Source organism: Bombina bombina, chromosome 5 (assembly GCF_027579735.1).
Source record: "Bombina bombina isolate aBomBom1 chromosome 5, aBomBom1.pri, whole genome shotgun sequence".
Taxonomy (NCBI): Eukaryota; Metazoa; Chordata; class Amphibia; order Anura; family Bombinatoridae; genus Bombina; species Bombina bombina.
Genome location: NC_069503.1, coordinates 662,916,127 through 662,938,661, shown reverse-complemented (window position 1 = coordinate 662,938,661; position 22,535 = coordinate 662,916,127).

The following is a 22,535-nucleotide window of genomic DNA, read 5'->3' as shown; positions in this document are numbered from 1 at the left end:
TTATCATGTCTGCCGCACATTGATAAATGCCGACACCATACTCTGTCTGCATTTATCATTGCACAAGGAGTTCTGGTGAACTGCTTGTACAATGCCGCCCCCTGCAGATTGGGGTGTCAATCAGCCTGATCATATAGGTTTGGGCGGATTGATGTCTGCAGCCTCAGAGCAGACGGACAAGTTATGGAGCAGCAGTCTTTAGACAGCTGCTTCATAACTACTGTTTCCGGCGAGCCTGAAGGGGCGCGCAGAAACAGGGGCATCAAGCTCCATTCAGAGCTAGATAATTCGGCCTCAGAGAGTGCAATTTTAAGCAACTTTCTTATTTACTCCTACTATCAATTTTTCTTAATTTTATTGCTATCTTTATTTAAAAAGCAGGAGTTTAAAGCTTAGGGGCCAGCCCATGAATAGTGCTTGCTTTTTGGTAGCTGCATTTAGCAAACCAATAAGCAAGCATAACCCAGGTTCTTAACCAAAAAAGGGCTGGCACTTATGCTTTACATTCCTGCTTTTTAAATAAAGATAGCAAGAGAATGAAGAAAAATTGATAATAGGAATACTTTAGAAAATTGCTTAAAATTGGATACTTTATCTGAATCTTTAAAGAAAAAAATTTGGTTTAGTGTCCCTTTAACCCCATAACGACCAAGGACGTACCAGGTACGTCCTGCAAAAACTGTCAGTTAGTGACAATGGACGTACCTGGTACGTCCTCTGTCTAGTTGAGCGCAGGAAGCGATTGTGATTGCTTCCAGCAGCTCTCAGGGTATTGGAGTGATGCCTCGATATTGAGGTATCCTGCAATACCCTTTTTTAAGCATCCGATGCAGAGAGAGCCACTCTGTAGCCCTCTCTGCATCGACCATCGATGGTGCCGATCGTTGGTGGGTGGGAGCTACTGCTGGGAAGTGGGTGGGCGGCCCATCGATGGTTACTTCATGTCCCTGTACCGAAAGAGCAGGAAAAGTCACTGTAGCGTGCAGAGGGTGGGTGGAGGCGCGTGTGCATGCGCACCGCATTTGCATAATAAATATGAATTATTTGTAAAGGATGCAGATGGAGGGGATATTTACTGTTGGGCAAGGGGTCTGGGAGGGGGGATAGAGTATTGAGGGGGGCAGCTACACTACAGAATTTTTTTTATTTAGAAATAAAAAAAATAAAAAAGCATTTTTGGGGAGCAAACTGGGTACTGTCAGACAGCTGCCAGTACCCAAGATGGTGGCAAATAGGTAGATGGGGGAGAGTTAGAGAGCTGTATGGGGGGTATCAAGGAGGTTGGGGGCTATGGGGGGATCCAGCACTCCAGAATCAATATAAAGAAAAAAAAAGAAAAAAAAAAGAAAAGAAAAGGTTTTCATTTTAGAACTGGCAGACTATCTGCCAGTACTTAAGATGGCGGTGACAATTGTGAGGTGGGAGAGGGAAGAGAGCTGTTTGAGGGGGGTCAGGGAGGGATCAGGGGGTGGGATGTGTCAGGTGGGATGCTGATCTCTACACTAAAGCTAAAATTAACCCTACATGCTACCTAATTAACCTCTAACTGCTGGGCATAATACAAGTGTAGTGCGCAGCATCATTTAGCTGACTTCTAATTACCAAAAAGCAACGTCAAAGCCATATATGTCTGCTATTTCTAAACAAAGGGGATCCCACAGAAGCATTAACAACCATTTGTGCCATAATTGCACAAACTGTTTGTAAATAATTTCAGTGAGAAACGTAAAGTTTGTTAAAAAGTTAATGATTTTTTTAATTTGATCGCATTTGGCGGTTAAATGGTGGCATGAAATATACCAAAATGGGCCTAGATCAATACTTTGGGTTTTCTACTACACTAAACTAAAGCTAAAATTAACCCTACAAGCTCCCTAATTATTCCCTTCACTGCTGGGCATAATAGACGTGTTGTGCACAGTGGCATTTAGCAGCCTTCTAATTACCATATATGTCTGCTATTTCTGAATGAAGAGGATCCCAGAAAAGCATTTACAACCATTTGTGTCAGAATTGCACAAACTGTTTGTAAATAATTTCAGTGAAAAACCTAAAGTTTGTGAAAAAGTTAGTAAAAAAGGTAACAATTTTTTTTATTTGATCGTGTTTGGCGATGAAATGGTGGCATGAAATATACGAAAATGGGCCTAGAACAATAATTTGGGTTGTCTACTAAAAAAATATATACATGTGAAGGGTTATTCAGGGATTCCTAACAGATATCAGTGTTCCAATGTAACTATGGCTAATTTTAAAAAAAAAATGTTTGAAATAGCAAAGTGCTACTTGTACTTATTGCCCTATAACGTGCAAAAAAGCAAAGAACATGTAAACATTGGGTATTTCTAAACTCAGGACAACATTTATAAACTATTTAGCATATCAAAGTTAGAAAAAGTGTGTTTTTTTCTATATTTTCATCAAATTTTATAAAAAAATGTATAGTAAATTATGATATGATGAAAATAATGGTATCTTTAGAAGGTCCATTTAATGGTGAGAAAAATGGTATATAATATGTGTGGGTACAGTAAATGAGTAAGAGGAAAATTACAGCTAAACACAAACACTGCAAAAATGTTAAAATAGCCCTGGTCCTTAAGGGTAAGAAAATTGAAAAATGGTCTCGTCACTAAGGGGTTAAGGACTCCTGTACTAGACCATAGAATGTGGAGGTGGTAAAAGTTATCCTCAAAGCTAATTATCAAGGCTGCAGGGGTTGGAGGTAGGATTATAAAGGCTGCAGGGGTTGGATGTGGCAGACATCATCTACAACCCATTCCTCTGTATATTTATTTCATCACATATGGCTTGCTCCCATAAAAAAATTTACTCTTTTAGGTGCTTATACTTAGATATAAAAAGCAATATATAAGGTGGAAGCATTTTACACATTGATACCTCATCAGAGGAACACTAAATTACATATTTTGCTATAGTGTATATTCTCATTGCAGTTGTAAAATAATGTCCGCTTCCATCAAGCAGCCAGGAACTGGTGCCAAACTGAAAATCCTGAAACTGATTTCATGCTGTGGGCTTACAGATTTATTATTTGTAGTGTAGATTTGTACTTTGTTTATTTTATATAGTAGACCATTTTAGTAAATGGAAATACCTAAGGTCAGTCCTTCCACCAACTCTTGAGCAACCGATTGCATCAGAGCAGGGTTTGTCAGTCATCCATCCCTGACAAATCAGTCTTGGATCATTTAACTTCCCGTCTTCTGAAGTATTGGATAGATTAGAAAACCACTGCCTTATGACTGCTGCTTCTTAACTTTTATGGAAGTGAGTCTGCACTGTACAGAGGGACAGTCTACTCCAGAATTTGTATAGTTTGAAAACAAAGATTACCCCTTTATTACCCATCCCCCAGTTTTGCATAACCAACACAGTTATACTAATACACTTGTTACCTCTGTGATTACCTTCTATCTAAGCCTCTGAAGACTGCACCTTTATCTCATTTGTTTTGACAGACTTGGATTTTTGCCAATCAGTGCTGAATCATAAATTACTCCACGGGAGTAAGCACAATGTTATCTATATGACACACATGAACTAGCGCTGTCTAGCTGTGAAAAGCTGTCATAATGCACTGAGATAAAAGGCAGCCTTCAAGGGCTTAGAAATTAGCATAAGAGCCTACCTAGGTTTTGGCCTTCAACAAAGAATATCAAAAGAACAAAGCAAATTTGATGATAGAAGTAAAATGGAAAGTTGTTTAAAATTGCATGCCCTATCTGAACCATGAAAGTTTAATTTTGACTAGACTGTCCATTTAAGATGCATTTGCAGCTTGATAAATTGACCCCTTTGCTTTTTATGACAAATATGCAAAATATATGCATTCACAACATTTTTTAATCTATCAAGATAAAAAAAAAACATAGGCAGAACAGGTGTTATATTTTAACTTTCCTTCTATGCCATTACAATATATTTGAATAATCGCTATTTGAATGATTAAAACTGCCCAAATGATGGATGCCATGCACATATTTCCATGAAATGCAATACAAATTGTGACCTATAACTCATGAATTAAAGCATATTGCACAATAATAAGAAACTCAATGCTGCACAAAAAACAAACAAAAACTAAAAACAAAGTAAAAACTATTATAATTTTAGAAAAACCATATAAGTGCCTGTATCTTTGTGTGTAAATCACATAAATCTTTGCAAGTCACCATTTCTTTTTCAGATTTGTTATACGAAAATATTTGAAATTGCTCTATTTCACACTTCAATTACATTCAAATGTTTTTGCAGGGTGCAATCAGATCCTTAAAATTACATCTAGATACTTTTTTTTTCTGTGTGTTCCGTTGTATTGGCTCTTTTTGCCCCATTGCTTACAATAACGTTTTCCAACAACCAGATGGTGAACTTTTTGTAGTCTGATTAAGAGTGCATTTTAGTGGCCAAGACAAGTTTTCTTGAATGTAATTTAACCAATGCACCTGGTGGAGAGTCATGTGCTAATTTTTCCATAGTTGCTGGATTTATCTGAAAACAACAAATGAACTTCACTTTAATAAACAAAATGGACAAACTAAAGCATGGAAGAAAAAAAAAAAGTTGATTTCTTGGGTGCGATTACATATACGGCGTAAGTTTCAGTGCAAGTGCTGAAACCCCTGTCGCCTGTAAATTCACCTTGCACATCGGGTGAATCACATAAACCGCTCCACAAGATCATATACTGGAGTAAGTTGGAAAAACTGGTGAGGTTCAGAAACACACATTTCTTGCGTCGCCAGTAACTTACACCAGTATTTTGCACTCATAAGTTGTTAATAAAGAGTAGTTTTATGTTAATGAGGATTTCACACGTAACATTGAAAACAAAAGACATTAATAAACCGTCACGTAAATATGCCATTCAAAATCGCTATATAAACCCATGCACAACCACCGTTTTTTTGCGTGTGTTTCAATTATTCTATGAGCTACAACACACGGCCCAGGAGCAAAGGATTTAGTGAGTGTAGAGAGAGAAGCACAATCAAAAGAATTAGTTAGGTCGCATTGGTGGATTTAGGAGTATTTGGACACACATATTTTCACATATTGCTCACATTGCATACATACATACTGTATACACATAAACCACACTTTTATTTTCTAACAACTCACATATTTATTTTTTACAGTGTGAAAGGCTGAGTGCTTGGTTGTGATTTTGTGCAACTGAGAGAGCCCCAGAGACCAGGCACATCTAGGAGAGGTACAGAGGGTGCACATTGGGACAGAAGGGGGGAGGAAGAGGAGAATAGGGAGGAACATACACTGTCAGGGACATATCAGGGAGGAAGCCAAGTGGCCATAGATGAGAAGTGGTTGAGATGTCCTAACTTCTCCTTTAAGGAAAAGGTTGCCCTAGTCCAGGCCATCATGGACAACTATGGTGACCTATTCAGCCAGGAGAAGGGCAACGGCAGTTCCAGGAAAAGAAAAACTGCATGGCTGGAGGTAGAGGATGCTTTCAACAGTGTGGCCCAGCAGAGGAGGACTGTAGATGGCCTTAAAAAGAGGTGGAGGTGGGTCACACAAAATTAATTCAGACAGGCTTATATGTAATACATGGGTATAAAATTGGATAGATAATTAGGGAACATGGAGATGTGAGGTGTTTTTCCATTCATGAGCATAGGACATTATTAGTGACACTTAAACACAATGAGGCATATGCATGAACTAGGGGTTTAAGGGAAGAGGGTAGGATATTGTAGATTCATCTACAGGTACATGAAATGTGACTCCTTAGTATGGAATCATGCAAAACATTAAATATACACAATATACAATGTTATGTGAGCTACAGGCATACATTATAATTAATGTGAGCAATATGGCTTAGCCTTAGGAACATGTTACTTGTGAAGTTTTCTTGGATAACGTAATCCCATAATTTTTCTCCCTCAGTGTCCCCCTGTCCACACCCTCAGGTATGGACACCACATCATGTTGCTGATGTTCAATGTCCCCCAAAAGACATGTGCCCTGTGAATTCTGGGTGCCCTTGCTCTCCCCCTCTGCTAATGCCGATGTTGAGTGGCCCTGCAGGACTTAGGTTGTGCAGGACCAGCATGCCTTGACCAGCAGGACCAGCAGCAACAGCAGCAGCTGGAGTAACAGGGTACGCACCTGGGGTTGGTAGTCCATGTGGCACCCCTTGTGCCTCATGACTTTGCCTCTCCAAACACTTCCTCTCACGTCTCAGGAAATGGTGGGTAATCAGGGTGTGCTTTGTATGTGTCAGGTGTTTTAAGGCTTCCGGGTGAAAGGTTGTGTTGTTTGTGATTGGTTTGACATTATTGCAGAGAAGGAATAGTGTTTTGAATAATTAATTTGGCAGGCAAGGTTTAAAGGGACAGTCTACAACAAAATTATTATTGTTTAAAAAGATAGATAACGCCTTTACTACCTATTCCTCAGCTTTGAACAACCAGCATGGATATATTAATATACTTTATAACATTCAATCCTCTAAATTTCTGCCTGTTTCTAAGCCAATATAGACAGCCTCTTATCACATGCTTCTTTAATTGCTTTCCACAACAGGAGACTGCTAGTTCATGAGGGCCATATAGATAACATTGTGTTCACGCCCGAAGAGTTAAGATTTAGCACAACACAGTACTAAATGCAAGTTAATAGATAATAAATAAAAAGTCATGTGATCAGGGGGCTGTCAGAAGATGCTTAGATACAAGGCAATCACAGAAGTAAATCACAGAGGTAAAAAGTTTATTAATATAGCTGTGTTGGTTAAGCAAAACTGTGGAATGGGCAATTAAGGGATTATCTATCTTTTAAAACAATAACATTTCTATTGTAGACTGTCCCTTTAACTCTTTGAGCTGTGCAGCTTAAATGTATGTGATTGTGTATGTGTTAGGTGTTTGTTAAGCCTTCCAGGGAGTTACACTGCTTTTTAAGTCAGCGTAAGGCTTGCTGTGACTGCCTATGTGTGGCGAGGTGAAAATGGAGTAGAATTTCTCCATTCTGTGCACGTAAGTCCTTGCGCTGAATATATGATACCGACTGGCGACAACAGTTCTATGTTAGTTTATGGAAGTAAAAACTGCGGACGACGGGTAAAATATGCTCGCTTAACTTGTATGCTGTGCCGTATTAGTGATTGCTGGATACGCCACATATGTAATCGGGCCCCTGGTGTGGATTAAACCGTTACTCTAAAGGTGGGAAAGGAGTATCTTCAAATGTTCAAATTTACATGATTCAGCAATGTTCTTGTAATTTGATTAATTCCTATGCCAGCCAATAAGTATTTAATGTTCAATTTTTTTTTTTTATTTTTTTTTTGAATAATTTTTTATTGAGGGTTTTTCATATTGACAACAAAAATAAAACTATGACATATACATGTTTCAAAACATAGCAATGATTGTCGTAATAACAATATAACAGGCAAAAAATAAAGAAATAAAATATATATAATGAATGCCAAGATACATCTAAAAACCTCATTTTGTGTTTTTATATAATAATATGGGTAGCTATTATTCCAGGCCATAATGTTAAAAAGGCACTCTGAGAGAGCACTGTAGCTACCATATAGACCCATTTTATACTGAACTAATTTGTACTTGAACGCTTCATATTGTTAAAGTCAGGGTCATAATGTCAAGAGCTCCATAAAAAGCAAGGGGGGAATTAGGAAATTGTCAGCGGGTAAGCACCGCTTATACAGGTAATATGTCTATATAACAATATTATAGCATACTTAAATTATTTGATGGAAATAGAGACAATAGCAATATAAATAGCTATGGTCAACTACTGTGGGGGGGCGAGGGACCATAGAAATGTTAATGAACATGGTCACTTATTTATCGTTATATAACATGTGGCATGGGATATAGAGCGAAACTGACATGTAAGATATAACAGTGATTAAATTTAACTAAAAGCATACTATGCATGTAGCCTAAACTGCATGTGGCTATAACCTGAGTGCAATACTTTAATGTTCAATTTTGTTCTTGTCATCTGGTTATTGTTTGTCTCTGGTTTGTAGCAGTAGCACTATCTACTACTTTAACTTTAAGTTTACAGCCCAACTGCTCCTCTTTTGCTCTGAAGATTTTTACCCTGGAAAACAGCAGACAAATGGATTTTCTTTAATAAATTAATTTTGAAAAACAGGCTATGCATCTGGAGGCAATGAAAAAAGCAAGCTCACATTCGGCCAAATTACGAGTTTTGCGTTAGAGGCTATGCGGTGCTAACGAGCAGTTTTGTCTCACCGCTCACTTACCTGCAGCACTGGTATTACAGGTTTTAGGTTTTAAAGAAGTGAGCGTTGAGCAAAATTCTGCTCCTTACCGCAATCCAATACCAGTGCTGCTTAAGTCAGCGGTGAGCTGGCCGTACGTGCTCGTGCACGATTTCCTCATATGAATCAAAGGGGAGAGCCGGCTGAGAAAAAGTCTAACATCTGCCAAAAAGCAGCGTAAAACTCAGTAACGCAGCCCCATTGATTCCTATGGGGAAACACATTTTATGTTTACACCTAACACCCTAACATGAACCCCAAGTCTAAACACCCCTAATCTTACACTTATTAACCCCTAATCTGCCGCCCCCGACATTGCCGACACCTGCATTATATTTATTAACCCCTAACCTGCCATTCCAGACACCGCCGCCACCTACATTATATTTATTAACCCATAATCTGCTGCTTCCAATGTCGCCGCAACCTACTACACTTATTAACCCCTAATCTGCCGCCCCCAACGTCGCTTCCACTATAATAACATATTAACACCTAAAACGCCGCACTCCCACCTCACAAACATTAGTTAAATATTATTAACCCCTAATCTGCTGTCCCTAACATCGCCGCCGCCACCTACCTACATTTATTAACCCCTAATCTGCCGCCTCCAACGTTGCCACCACTATACTAAATGTATTAACCCCTAAACCTAAGTCTCACCCTAACCCTAACACCGCCTAACTTAAATATAATTACAATAAATCTAAATAAAAATTAATATTATTACCTAAACAATTACTATTTAAAATTATTTAATACTTTCCTATAAAATAAACCATAAGCTAGCTACAATATAACTAATAGTTACATTGTATCTAGCTTAGGGTTTATTTTTATTTTACAGGCAAGTTTGTATTTATTTTAACTAGGTACAATAGTTATTAAATAGTTATTAACTATTTAATAACTACCTAGCTAAAATAAGTACAAAAGTACCTGTAAAATAAAACCTAACCTAAGTTACAATAACACCTAACACTACACTATAATTATATAAATTAACTAAATTAACAACAATTAAATAAATTAAATTAAATTAGCTAAAGTACTAAACCCCCCCACTAAATTACACAAAATATTAAACAAATTACAGGATAGTTAAACTAATTACACCTAATCTAATAGCCCTATCAAAATAAAAAAGTCCCCCTAAAATAATAAAAACCCTAGCCTAAACTAAACTATCAATAGCCCTTAAAAGGGCCTTTTGCAGGGCATTGCCCCAAAGAAATCAGCTCTTTTACCTGTTTAAAAAAACCTAAGCTCCCCATTGCCCTGAAAAGGGCATTTGGATGGGCAATGCCCTTAAAAGGGCAGTTAGCTCTTTTGAGGCCCAAACCTTAATCTAAAAAATAAAACCCACCCAATACACCCTTAAAAAAACCTAACACTAACCCCCTGAAGATTGACTTACTGTTCTGAAGATCTGACATCCATCCTCAAGGAAGCAGCAGAAGTCTTCATCCTACCGGGCCGAAGTCCTCAACGAAGCCGGGAGAAGTCTTCATCCAAGCCGGGGCAGAAGTCTTCATCCAGACGACATCTTCTATCTTCATCCATCCAATGTGGAGCGGGTCCATCTTCAAGACATCCGACGCGGAGCATCCTCTTCTTTTTACTGCATGACGGTTCCTTTAAGTGATTTCATCCAAGATGGCGTCCCTTAGATTCTGATTGACTATCAGCCAATCGGAATTAAGGTAGAAAAAATCCTACTGGCTGATTTGAAGAGGATGCTCCGAGTCGGATGTCTTGAAGATGGACCCGCTCCGCATCGGATGAATGAAGATAGAAGATGCCGTATGGATGAAAACTTCTGCACATGTGGGAGACCACTTCGCCCAGCTTGGATGAAGACTCCTCACGGCTTCGTTGAGGACTTCGGCCCGGTCGGATGAAGACTTCTGCCGCTTCCTTGAGGATGGATGTTGGATCTATAGAACAGTAAGTTTATCATCAGGGGGTTAGTGTTAGGTTTTTTTAAGGGTGTATTGGTTGGGTTTTATTTTTTAGATTAGGGTTTGGGCCGCAAAAGAGCTAACTGCCCTTTTAAGGGCAATGCCCATCCAAATTCCCTTTTCAGGGCAATGGGGAGCTTAGGTTGTTTTAGATAGTATTTTATTTGGGGTTGGTTATGTGGGTGGTGGGTTTTACTGTCGGGGGGGTTGTTTGTATTTTTTTTTACAGGTAAAAGAGCTGATTTCCTTGGGGCAATGCCCCACAAAAAGCCCTTTTAAGGGCTATTGATAGTTTAGTTTAGGCTAGGGTTTTTTTATTTTGGGGGGGCTTTTTTATATTTTGATAGGGCTATTAGCTTAGGTGTAATTAGTTTAAATATCTGGAAATGTGTTTATTATTTTCTGTAATTTAGTGTTTTTTTGTACTTTAGCTAATTTAATTTAATTTATTTAATTGTTGTTAATTTAGTTAATTTATTTAATTATAGTGTAGTGTTAGGTGTTATTGTAACTTAGGTTAGGTTTTATTTTACAGGTAAATGTGTATTTATTTTAGCTAGGTAGTTATTAAAGAGTGAATAACTATTTCGTAACTATTCTACCTAGTTAAAATAAATACAAACTTGCCTGTAAAATAAAAATAAACCCTAAGCTAGATACAATGTAACTATTAGTTATATTGTAGCTAGCTTAGGGTTTATTTTATTGGTATTTAGTTTTCAATAGGAATTATTTAGGTAATAATATAAATTTGTATTTAGATTTATTGTAATTATATTTAAGTTAGGGGGTGTTAGGGTTAGGGTTAGACTTAGGTTTAGGAGTTAATACATTTAGTATAGTGGCAGCGACGTTGGGGGCAGCAGATTAGGGGTTAATAAATGTAGGTAGGTGGTGGCGATGTAAGGGACGGCAGATTAGGGGTTAATAATATTTGACTATTGTTTGCGAGGCGGGAGTGCGGCGGTTTAGGGGTTAATATGTTTATTATAGTTGTGGCGATGTCCGGAGCGGCAGATTAGGGGTTAAAAAATTTATTTTAGTGTTTGTGATGCAGGAGGGTCCTCGGTTTAGGGGTTAATAGGTAGTTTATGGGTGTTAGTGTACTTTTTAGCACTTTAGTTATGAATTTTATGTTACGGCGTTGTACCATAAAACTCTTAACTACTGACTTTTAAATGCGTTAGAACTCTTGACGGGGTAGGGTGTACCGCTCACTTTTTGGCCTCCCAGGACAGACTTGTAATACCGGCGCTATGGAAGTCCCATAGAAAAAAGACTTTACGAAGTTTACGTAAGTCGTTTTGCGGTAAGGCCAAAAAAGTGTGCGGTGCCCCTAAACCTGCAAGACTCGTAATAGCAGTGGTAGGGAAAAAGCAGCGTTAGGACCTGTTAATGCTGCTTTTTCAGCACAACTCGTAATTTAGCCGATTGTTTCCTGGAAACATCCAGGCCTGGTGCTAGTATTTTTGGCTACACAGATGAAGGCACATTTTTCCGTCCCTCACTAACATTAACTTGAAGGGAAGTACTGGCAAATTTTGCCAGGGGATCAGTACAACTCACACTATTTTGGAAAAGTATCATTGTATAATGATGATAATAAACATTTATACACTACTAAACACAACACTCTATATGATAATGCAAGGCATCTATACAGTAATAAACATGTTGCATTGTACAATTAATGCAGAGCTCCTATACATTGACAACATATATGCTGCACTGTATAATGATGTTGAGGGTTTATACACTAAAAAACAGAACAGGTTTCTCTCTTTAAAGTCATATAAAACCCCAAAAATGATTTCATGATAGAACACACAATTTTAAACAAATTTGTAATTTACTTCTGTTATCTATTTTGCTTCAGTCTCTTCTTATTATTTGTTGCAAAAGCATCAATGCACTAGCTGAGCACCAGGTGAGTCAATAACATGAGGCATATTTGTGCAGCCACCAATCAGTAGCTCCTGAGCCTACCTAGGTATCCTTTTGAACAATGGATAACAAGGGGAAAAAATATGACATAAGAGAAGTAAATTTTGGAAGTTATTTAAAATCAAATACTCTATATATAATATCTGAACCATCATAGAGAAAAATTGGGCTTCATATTAAGCCAGATTTCCTACAATGCTATTGGCTAAGAGGTGGAAACGTCACCTCTCTCCCAGATAGCAAAAATAGCATTCTGCCGGTGGGCTGCCTTAGCAGTTCAGTGAAGGTGATCGATTGGAACAAATAAAGTAGCTTTCAGCATGAAGTATTTTATACTTCATGAATGAAAGTCCCCTTTATTTGTTCAAAAGGTAAATCCTAACGTTTCACAAACGCTAGGATTTACCATCACTTTAACTGGTATTGGCCTATTCAGAGTTCTAGTTTCCATACTGTTCTGTGTAATTTTCATAGATTGTCTTACATATCTAATAACAATATCCTAGAGACTCTTCATGTTCAGTATTAAGAATAAGATAAGAGTTTGGTGTACAGAATGTAAGAGATATTCCAATCATCAAATTATCTGTTTCTCTCTTAGAAAATGGTTTAATTTAACCTTTCTAACATTGCATTATATAATGCATTTATAGTCAAGATAATAATCTTCTTACTTAAATTCTTCAGTATAAGAGCTCTTCTGTCCGCTATGTTTGAATATTGTATTTTGTTAAATCACAACAAAGCTTAATTACATAAAGAATTACATGTTATGGCAAGCGGACAAATATAATCAGGTTATTTCATTTCACTTACACTAAAATGTAGCAAGCAACAGAGGTGATATAAAATATTTTGTCAAAATACCTTTTACATTTAAAATGTATTGTTTTTAAACCATTTTATAAAAAGGATTGGGTAATATTATTGGAATGTGCTCTAGCTCTAAATTATACCTATGTTTCTTTGAAATATATATTTAGAAAGTATACACAGTATCTTAAAATCACATTTCTGCCAAATGAATAAATATATAGCCAACTAAAAGTCATTTTGCCATGGTGTTAATCAGTTATCTAAATTACAATTTTATATTCAGCCACGCAGAGCTTTTAACGGATTAGTGTTTTTTAATAGCCTTGCTGTGAAACAATACCTGTAAAATAGATGTATTATGTGATTTTTGTTCTCCTCTGTATTTGTTATGAGTGCAAAAGTTTACAAGTTCAAGTAAAGGGCAAACTAGTTATTTGCTGTGATCCATTGTTATTGTGTACGTTTTAATATTGTATGAAATTTCTAACATTACATTTATAATCTATTATATATTGTACATGTGCTTTTTATTAAATAGCATAATTATCATGTTTTTAAGTAACAAGAATTAGCACCATACAATCATTTCCCATCTTATTTGTAAAGGTATTCAGAGGGGACAAAATGTATACTGTATTTAATATGATATAGAGGTTTGTGATTCAAATTTGTATACATAGTGCATGAGTAAAGCAATTTACCTTTAGTCTAATCATTACTTCATAATCTACCTGTGTAATCAATTTTCTTGAAGCAAGTAACAAAATAGGAGATAGGTGAACAAACCAGAATATTTATTCAATGAAGAACAATCTCAACATGTCAGCTGGGCACAAGCTTCTGTACCCCTTTATAGAGCCCACAAAGTAAAAGATTTAAAGAAAGGAACAGAAAACCATATACAAGTAAACAGTCGAACAAATCAATCAATCAAACAATTAATCAATGAATAAATAAACATTTGTAGCTTAGATAATAGGTATATTGTATAATATTCCTTATGCCACTAACATTTTTAAAAACATATTACTCTGTCATTAAAGAGACATGAATCTTATTTGTCCTTCATCATACCAACAAAGCTTACAATAAAAAAACAACCATATATGTTACCTTTATTACCAAATGTATTTATTCTCATGGTATTCTTTGATGAAAAGCATACCTAGGTAGGTAGTGTGTACTCTATTGCAGCAATTGGGCAAATGTCATTTAACATTGTTATACATTTTAAACACTATATGACAGCAGTGTTTGCACAATGTATAACATTGCTTCAAGCTTCTTGCACAACTGCTTCCATATAGTGCTCCAGGCATGTGGGTTTCAAATACATTGTCATTATTCACTCCTCCTTAGCTGACAAGTTCTAAATACAGAGAATCAATGGTATATTTAAATTTATGTGCCACCCTAGCCACTGAGAATCCTTCTGCCCCCAACCTCCACAACTCCAACATGTTATTTCATATCATCTCCAGGAACCATATATGGAGGTACCAAGGATTTCACAATCACATTTTTTAACACAGTCCTAGAGACAAAATCCCCCCTTTCAAATGAGAGATCAAATTTACTTTCCAAAAAAGCACAATAGAAGGTTTAGCCAGATACAAGACTGATACACAGAGGTAAAATGTGTATTCATATAACTGTGTTAGTTGCGCAACAAGAGGGAATGGGTAATAAATGGATTATCTGTCTTTTAAAACAATAAACATTCTGGTGTAGACTGTCCCTTTAATTTAAAAGAATATAACTGGCGCTAAACAAATAGCTAGGATTACACTACCTTATGAAAAATGGATACCTATATGGTAAAATTTCAGTGGTCTGATGCCACTATTGATTCATAAAAATAACGTGAATGTGAATTAACCTTAAAATTTCAAGTGCTCTTGTGTAGTTGGTGGATACGAAATGTGGAAATCCTAATGTTAATTAATAATATCTTCCTTAAGATAGAGAATATGTTACTAGGTGTCGATCCCTAATATGCAAATGATAAGACTCTGTGGTCTAATCCGTGCTGTGGTGTAGAATACACTTAAGTCAAACAATAGCCTCAACTAGTAATATGAGGCAGGCCAAAGGATATAATGTGTGCAAAAGATCAAAAATGTGAAAGCGGTCAGAAAGGTAAAAAGAATAAAATAGATTAATGTGTTTAAAGTGCGGATAATGCAAATAAATCTATCTGACTAGAATTAAAAATATATATATTTAATACTAAACAATAATAAAACAAATGGTAATGACTGTTATAAAATTTAAAACATACACTAGGGACGTCTCCCTTGAGTGCTAATAGCAAGAAACAAATATTGGCTCCAAAATGAATGAATATATCACACGTATGTCTGATAGAACAAAGTTCCTGTAGGGTGAGAGAGTCACAGTTTAATAACTAGTAAGGTACCTTACTGAACTCGGAGTAGTGGGAGCTGGCAGCTCTACCGTTTGTTAATTCCTTGTGCTTCCTTCGGCGTCCGTGTTTGACGGGGTATTTTGCGGCTTTACAACAAGCCGCCCACTTCTGTAATGATTGGCGGTTTGGGCCACACACCCTTTCTTTGATAGGCCAGATGGATCCACGTACTGAATGAGTGTATCAGCACATCTGATGATAGGTGTAACAGTCTGGTTTACGTTACAAGATGCCTGTGAACCTTAAATAAGGTGGATGTGCTCTTTAAAAACTGCACTCCAAGCAGTATTAGCAGCAAGATAGGACAACTAATATTGGCGCTGATCAGATCCCTGGTCCTCAAGTGGCAATTGATTTCGTTAGTACACAAGAGGGGGCTGGATCGCAGCTATTAGCATGATAAAAGTCTCATGGTGTCCCAATAATAAAAACAAAATCACTGGAGTAAATTCTAAGCGTTTCACCCCGAGGGGGGCTTTATCAAGATACTCCAGGTATATTTCACACACCTTTTAAAGGTGCTCCTTAGATCTCATTGGCTAGTTGATAACCAATCCTATTGGAGCCAATAAACACCACCTCTTTTCGTCTTAAAGGTGGAAATTGTAAATATGTACACTTGAATACGCTTATATATAAAGACCTATATACTCAACTAATTATCAACGTTTTTAACATAGTAAAAATGAAATAAAAACCTTATCTATTTTATATAAAGGATATATAAAAGTGTAGTGCCAGCTATATCTTTTAGGCTAATCATATATAAACTTTATGCAATGATATCAGCTTTAATATTTACTCTGATTCTTTCTAATTAAATAAGGACCCTTGAATTCATAAGTAGAACCAAGCTGGAATGATTAATATACTGTTAATATAATAATGTGGAAAATAAATGTTATAACATGATAAACAAACATATCTATATACTAAATGATATATGTATTGGACATCTCAGATGATAAAAATGTATTATAAATAAAAACCTAGTCTATTATATATAAAGGATATTTGAAAGTGTAGTACCAGCTATGTCTATCAGGCTAGTCATATATTAACGTTAATCAATGATATCAGCTTTATTATTAACTTTATTCTTAACTCCAGCTTTGTTATTAACTCTGATTCTTCCTAATAGACAAACATATCTATATGGACAAAAAAAAATAAAAAAAAATTACTAAAGCCAAAAAAGATATTGAATCCATTGATGGAAAAGAATTTCTGAAATATAAAGAAAAATCTAAGACAGTTGTTTCAGATAACAATCACATTAATACACCATTAATCACGAATTATAATGAGCATTATAAGACTCTGAAAAAAATCATGAATAAACAATGGCACTTGGTGCAGAACGACCCTATTATTGGTAACAGAGTCCCCCCATACCCTAATATCATCTATAAAAAGGCCAGAAACCTCAAAACAATCCTAGCTCCAAGTGAGTTCAAAAATGAACAAAATAAGGAAAAGCAAATTAGTCTGTCAGGAGAAAATTTAAATGGTTTCTTCCCCTGTATTAACTGTAAGTCATGTCAATACAGTCACAAAATTAAGGAATACAAATCCACACAAACAGGAAAAGTTTATAAAATAGATAGCACAATTAGGTGCCAAGACAAAGGAGTAATATACATGATTCAATGTACATGTAATAAACAATATATTGGCGAGACAACAAGAACCCTTAGAGAAAGGATCCGTGAGCACCTTTGGACAATAGAAAAAGGAAAAAAAGATGCATTTATATACCAACATTTTAAAGATAAACACAATAATAATTTGGCAGATTTTAGATTTTGGGGTATCAAAAAAGTTACTAGGAATTGGAGAGGGGGTAATTTAGAAACAGAACTACTTAAAATCGAATCTGAAACTATATACACTTTACAAACCTTACAACCCCAGGGACTTAACTCAGAATTAGAAATATCCATTTTCCTGTAACCATCTTTCTTCACCATATTGGGGTGCACTATATAAAATTTAGCCCTCCATCACATTATTATAATTTGCACACTTGCTTCTATTAGTTTTATTATTTATTTAATATTATTTTTTTTATTATTTTTTTTTGTCCATATAGATATGTTTGTCTATTAGGAAGAATCAGAGTTAATAACAAAGCTGGAGTTAAGAATAAAGTTAATAATAAAGCTGATATCATTGATTAACGTTAATAAATGAATAGCTGGTACTACACTTTCAAATATCCTTTATATATAATAGACTAGGTTTTTATTTATAATACATTTTTATCATCTGAGATGTCCAATACATATATCATTTAGTATATAGATATGTTTGTTTATCATGTTATAACATTTATTTTCCACATTATTATATTAACAGTATATTAATCATTCCAGCTTGGTTCTACTTATGAATTCAAGGGTCCTTATTTAATTAGAAAGAATCAGAGTAAATATTAAAGCTGATATCATTGCATAAAGTTTATATATGATTAGCCTAAAAGATATAGCTGGCACTACACTTTTATATATCCTTTATATAAAATAGATAAGGTTTTTATTTCATTTTTACTATGTTAAAAACGTTGATAATTAGTTGAGTATATAGGTCTTTATATATAAGCGTATTCAAGTGTACATATTTACAATTTCCACCTTTTTTTTAAAAAAATATTTTTATTAAGGCAATAAGAGAAATAAGCGTTACAATCACAGTAAGAAGGACAATATCTCAGGCAGTAGTACATGGCATTAATTCCTTAGTACAAACATTTATACACTGAACAGTAATGGGAACAAGGTATTGACCTTAGTGATGCCTCATTTGTTTTGTTAAATAACAGGACATTCAAACGTCAACAATGTAAAGTAGATCCACTTATGGGATCTGGTAACTGGTACTCAGTAGAAGACAGAATGCTTAGAATCAAAATTGCTCACAGTGATATCAGTTGGTGAGGTAAGAGAACTGCATACTCAGGCTAAAAGCATCTTCAAGAGATATTAGACAACACATAATATACCACCGTGATATGAGTGAAATATAAGCAATAAAAATTACGAGTTAGTCCAAAGTGGGCATGGATAACATCAGTTTCAGTCTAGACAATTAACAAACTGTATTTGTGAGAGAATAAACATGCAAACGTAGCAGCATTATTCTTTCTTTGTTGAGCAGCAATCGCCTCAGCAAAATCTTGTTCTATGAAGAACTCAGGAAACACTTATGTTAGTAACATTAGATCCTCTAGCTTCTATATATATTGACAAGGGATCAATCACACATTAAATGGGTACAAGAACTGATATGTATACAAAAGTTACAAGAATGAACAGTTTGGAGGTTTTAGAACATAAAACAATAGTCATAATAGAAGATCCTGAAGAGCCATTCATACATAGTAAAGACCCCACAGACAGGACAGAGACTCCTTAACTCTGTCAAATAGGAAGTGTGGAGGATAAGCTGTGTATCCCTGTCAGGGATTTATCTCTTTTCCTACTGTGCCTTTAAGGATGTCAACTCACTACCCCTATTTAAGGCTCCTCCCAACAGAACTCATTGCTTGGTAATTTGTTGCTCAGTGTGAAGCTGCTTCAGAAGAGACCTAGCCGTTTATACTACTTTGTATTCTCAACTTATTGCTCCCCATGAGTATCTGCCTATTTGAATCAACTTGCAGATACTCTTTTGTGCTTGAAGATTTGCTCCGTTTGTTCACTAAGAGATTTCTCAGTCTCTCTCCTGTAGTGAGGTTGTTCCCCTGCAGCGTGTGACGTCACGCTCCTCATTCTCCCGCCGCGGATCTCTGCCAGGCTTTCTGCGATACTCCTAGGACTTGTTGCTGTGTGGTAACTGTATCGCTATGTGCTAATATCATCTACAATATTTCTAGTCTATATATATTGCATTCTATGAACTGTGTGTATTGCTGCAACCTCATTTTCCCTTCACTTGCTATATATTGTGGAACGCTCACTTGCTGGATTTCCATATTCGCTTCAGATATCAAATATGCACTAAACCTTTTTACTGCTATTTACCATATTACAAACAAATAACTGTGACAAAGATTATTACAAAGTACCATTATTCATTATCGGATTGCATAAGCATAATTCAAACTTTACGCAATTAACCTCTATTGTGCTTGAAATGAACTGTTTGCTCTAACTTAAACTATAACTGTTTCCTCAAGTTTACCACAGCTTATATTACTCTGATTGAACAACTCTGCAAAGTATTAATATTCATTATCAAAGTATGGTTTACAAAATGACCAGAGGTTGATTTATTCACTTATCAAAGTACTGTGTTAATTTCAGTGTGTTTGTTAAAGCCTGCTGCATAAACTATTTCCATTGCAACTCTGTTTGAATTAAGGCACCTGCACTAATTAACTCTTTCACTACTGCTGCAGTCAATCCTATAAGACTTACTCTCTTTTCTGCTTTAAGCATTTATTGTTGCGTGAAGGTTCCGGTTTCACTCAGCAACCCTGCTGTAGTGACCCTCAGATCAATGAGCATATCAGGGTTCCCTTAAGTTAAATCTGTGGGAATCCGAGGTAAGGTGTGAGACTGAGTGGTCCTGCATAAAGCAGGGGCTGTAATTGTAGTGTTCTCTAAAAACAACTAAACATATCCTTACATATTACCAAGCCTTAAAAAAAAAAAGGAATACTACTAACAGCTAAAATCATGGATGTAAGTGAACTGTCCAGGAGAGTTGGTTCTTTAGCTCAGAGTATGGATCACATGATTCAAGGCTTAAGGGATATACAACTAGAGAATCAGAGTATACAAAAATTTATTAATGATCATCTTGCAAACAAAACTACTAATGTTGAGTCATGTCCAGAACCCATTGTTAGTCCACCTGAAAAGTTCTCTGGGGACAGAGCTATGTTTAGGGATTTCAGGAATTCCTGCACTCTGCTTTTTACTTTGAAACCTAAGTCATACCCAACTGACAGGATTAGAGTTCTAACTGTAATTTCATTTCTCAGAGGTGAGGCCAGGTCTTGGGCCAATGCTTTCTATGAAAAAAATGATTCTATCCTAAATTCACTAGAAGATTTTTTTTCTGCAATGTCTCTTTTATATGAAGATCACAATAGAAAAAATACTTCTGAAACTGCCATTAGGTCTCTAAGACAGGGCAAAAGAATGGTAGAAGACTACATTACTGAATTTAAAAGATGGGCTCCTGACACCCTGTGGAATATTCCTGCTCTACGCAATCAGTTCCGTTTGGGACTCAATGATGCAGTTAAGGATGAATTAGCAAGGGGTGTGATTCCAGAGGACTTGGATGAATTGATGACTCTCTCTATTGGCATAGATTGTCGGCTTAGGGAAAGGAAGTCAGAGAGATCCTATTCAGAGACTACCCCCAGAAGAAACCCCAATTATCATCACTCAACACCTTCCACAGCATTCACTAGACCCATAGAAGAACCCATGGATGTTGCAGTTATTAGGGGACCCTTGAGACCTGAGGAGAAAGCTAGGCGTAAGCTACTAAACCTATGTCTATACTGTGCTGAAAAGAACCATGCTGTTAGGGACTGTCCCTCTCTGATTCGACAAAAGAAGGGTAAGACTTCGTCCAATGACCATACTGTTAATTTGGTTGACAGCATAAAATCTCATCTATCTATTTATGTCTCCCTACAGTGGTCCCATCAGAAGATAAACGTTCAGGCCATAATTGACTCTGGGGCTTCTGGGAATTTTGCTGATAACACTTTTGTTGTTAATAATCACATCCCACTAATAAAGAAGAGTGTTGCTTTAGCTATTCGTCTGGTTGACGGTTCATTCTTTAGCTCTGGTCCCATAACTCACCACACTATCCCACTCAAAGTTGTTACCCCTTCAGGACACACAGAGCTTATTTGTTTTGATGTTCTTTCTATCTTCTGTCTATCCATTAATCCTTGGACTGAATTGGTTAATAAAGCATAATCCCACTATATCGTGGTCCACAGCATCAGTAGTTTTTGATTCAAACCACTGTAAACAATCCTGTTTTGGGGTACACACACTTTGTCATATCACTGAACATAAGTTACCAGAATGTTATAGTGAATTTGCTGATGTTTTTGATAAAAAGGAGGCTGAGTCTTTACCTCCACACAGAGACTATGATTGTCCTATTGATCTTATACCTGGAAGCTCCATACCATATGGACATATATATCCATTGTCACAGCCAGAATTAAATCATTTAAAAGAATATTTAGATGATAACTTGAAAAAAGGCTTTATTAGACCTTCCACATCCTCTGCAGCTGCAGCAATGTTCTTTGTAAAAAACAAGGATGGCAGTCTTAGACCCATCATTGATTATAGGCAGTTGAACAAATGCACAAAAAAGAACAGATACCCCCTGCCCCTCATACCTGAACTTATTGAACGTTTACAAGGTGCCACAGTTTTTACTAAACTTGACCTCAGAGGTGCTTACAATCTGATTAGGATGAGGGCAGGGGATGAATGGTTAACTGCATTTCGTACTAGATACGGTTTATATGAATACACTGTAATGCCCTTTGGGTTGTGCAATGCCCCAGCGACTTTTCAATGTTTTATAAATGATGTCTTTCATGATTTGTTAGATATCTGTATTGTCGTATACTTGGATGACATCTTGGTTTACTCAAATTCTCTACAGGATCACATTGTACATGTTAAACAAGTGTTGACACGTTTAAGGGCACACCGTCTTTATGCAAAGCTTGAAAAGTGTATTTTTAATACAAACACCATATCATTCCTTGGTTATTGCATCTCACCAGCTGGAATTTCAATGGAGTCAAGCAAAGTAGAAGCTATCACTAATTGGCCTATTCCTCGTAATAAAAAAGATATTCAAAGATTCCTTGGCTTTGCGAACTTTTATAGAAAGTTCATTAAAGACTTTTCACTTATTGTTAGACCTCTCACTACGTTAACACGTAAGCAAGTTAAGTTTGTATGGAATCAAGATGCTGATCATTCCTTCAATACTATAAAAACTAAATTTGTTTCAGCCCCTATTTTACAGTTTCCAGATCCCACATGTCAATTTACGCTAGAAGTCGATGCTT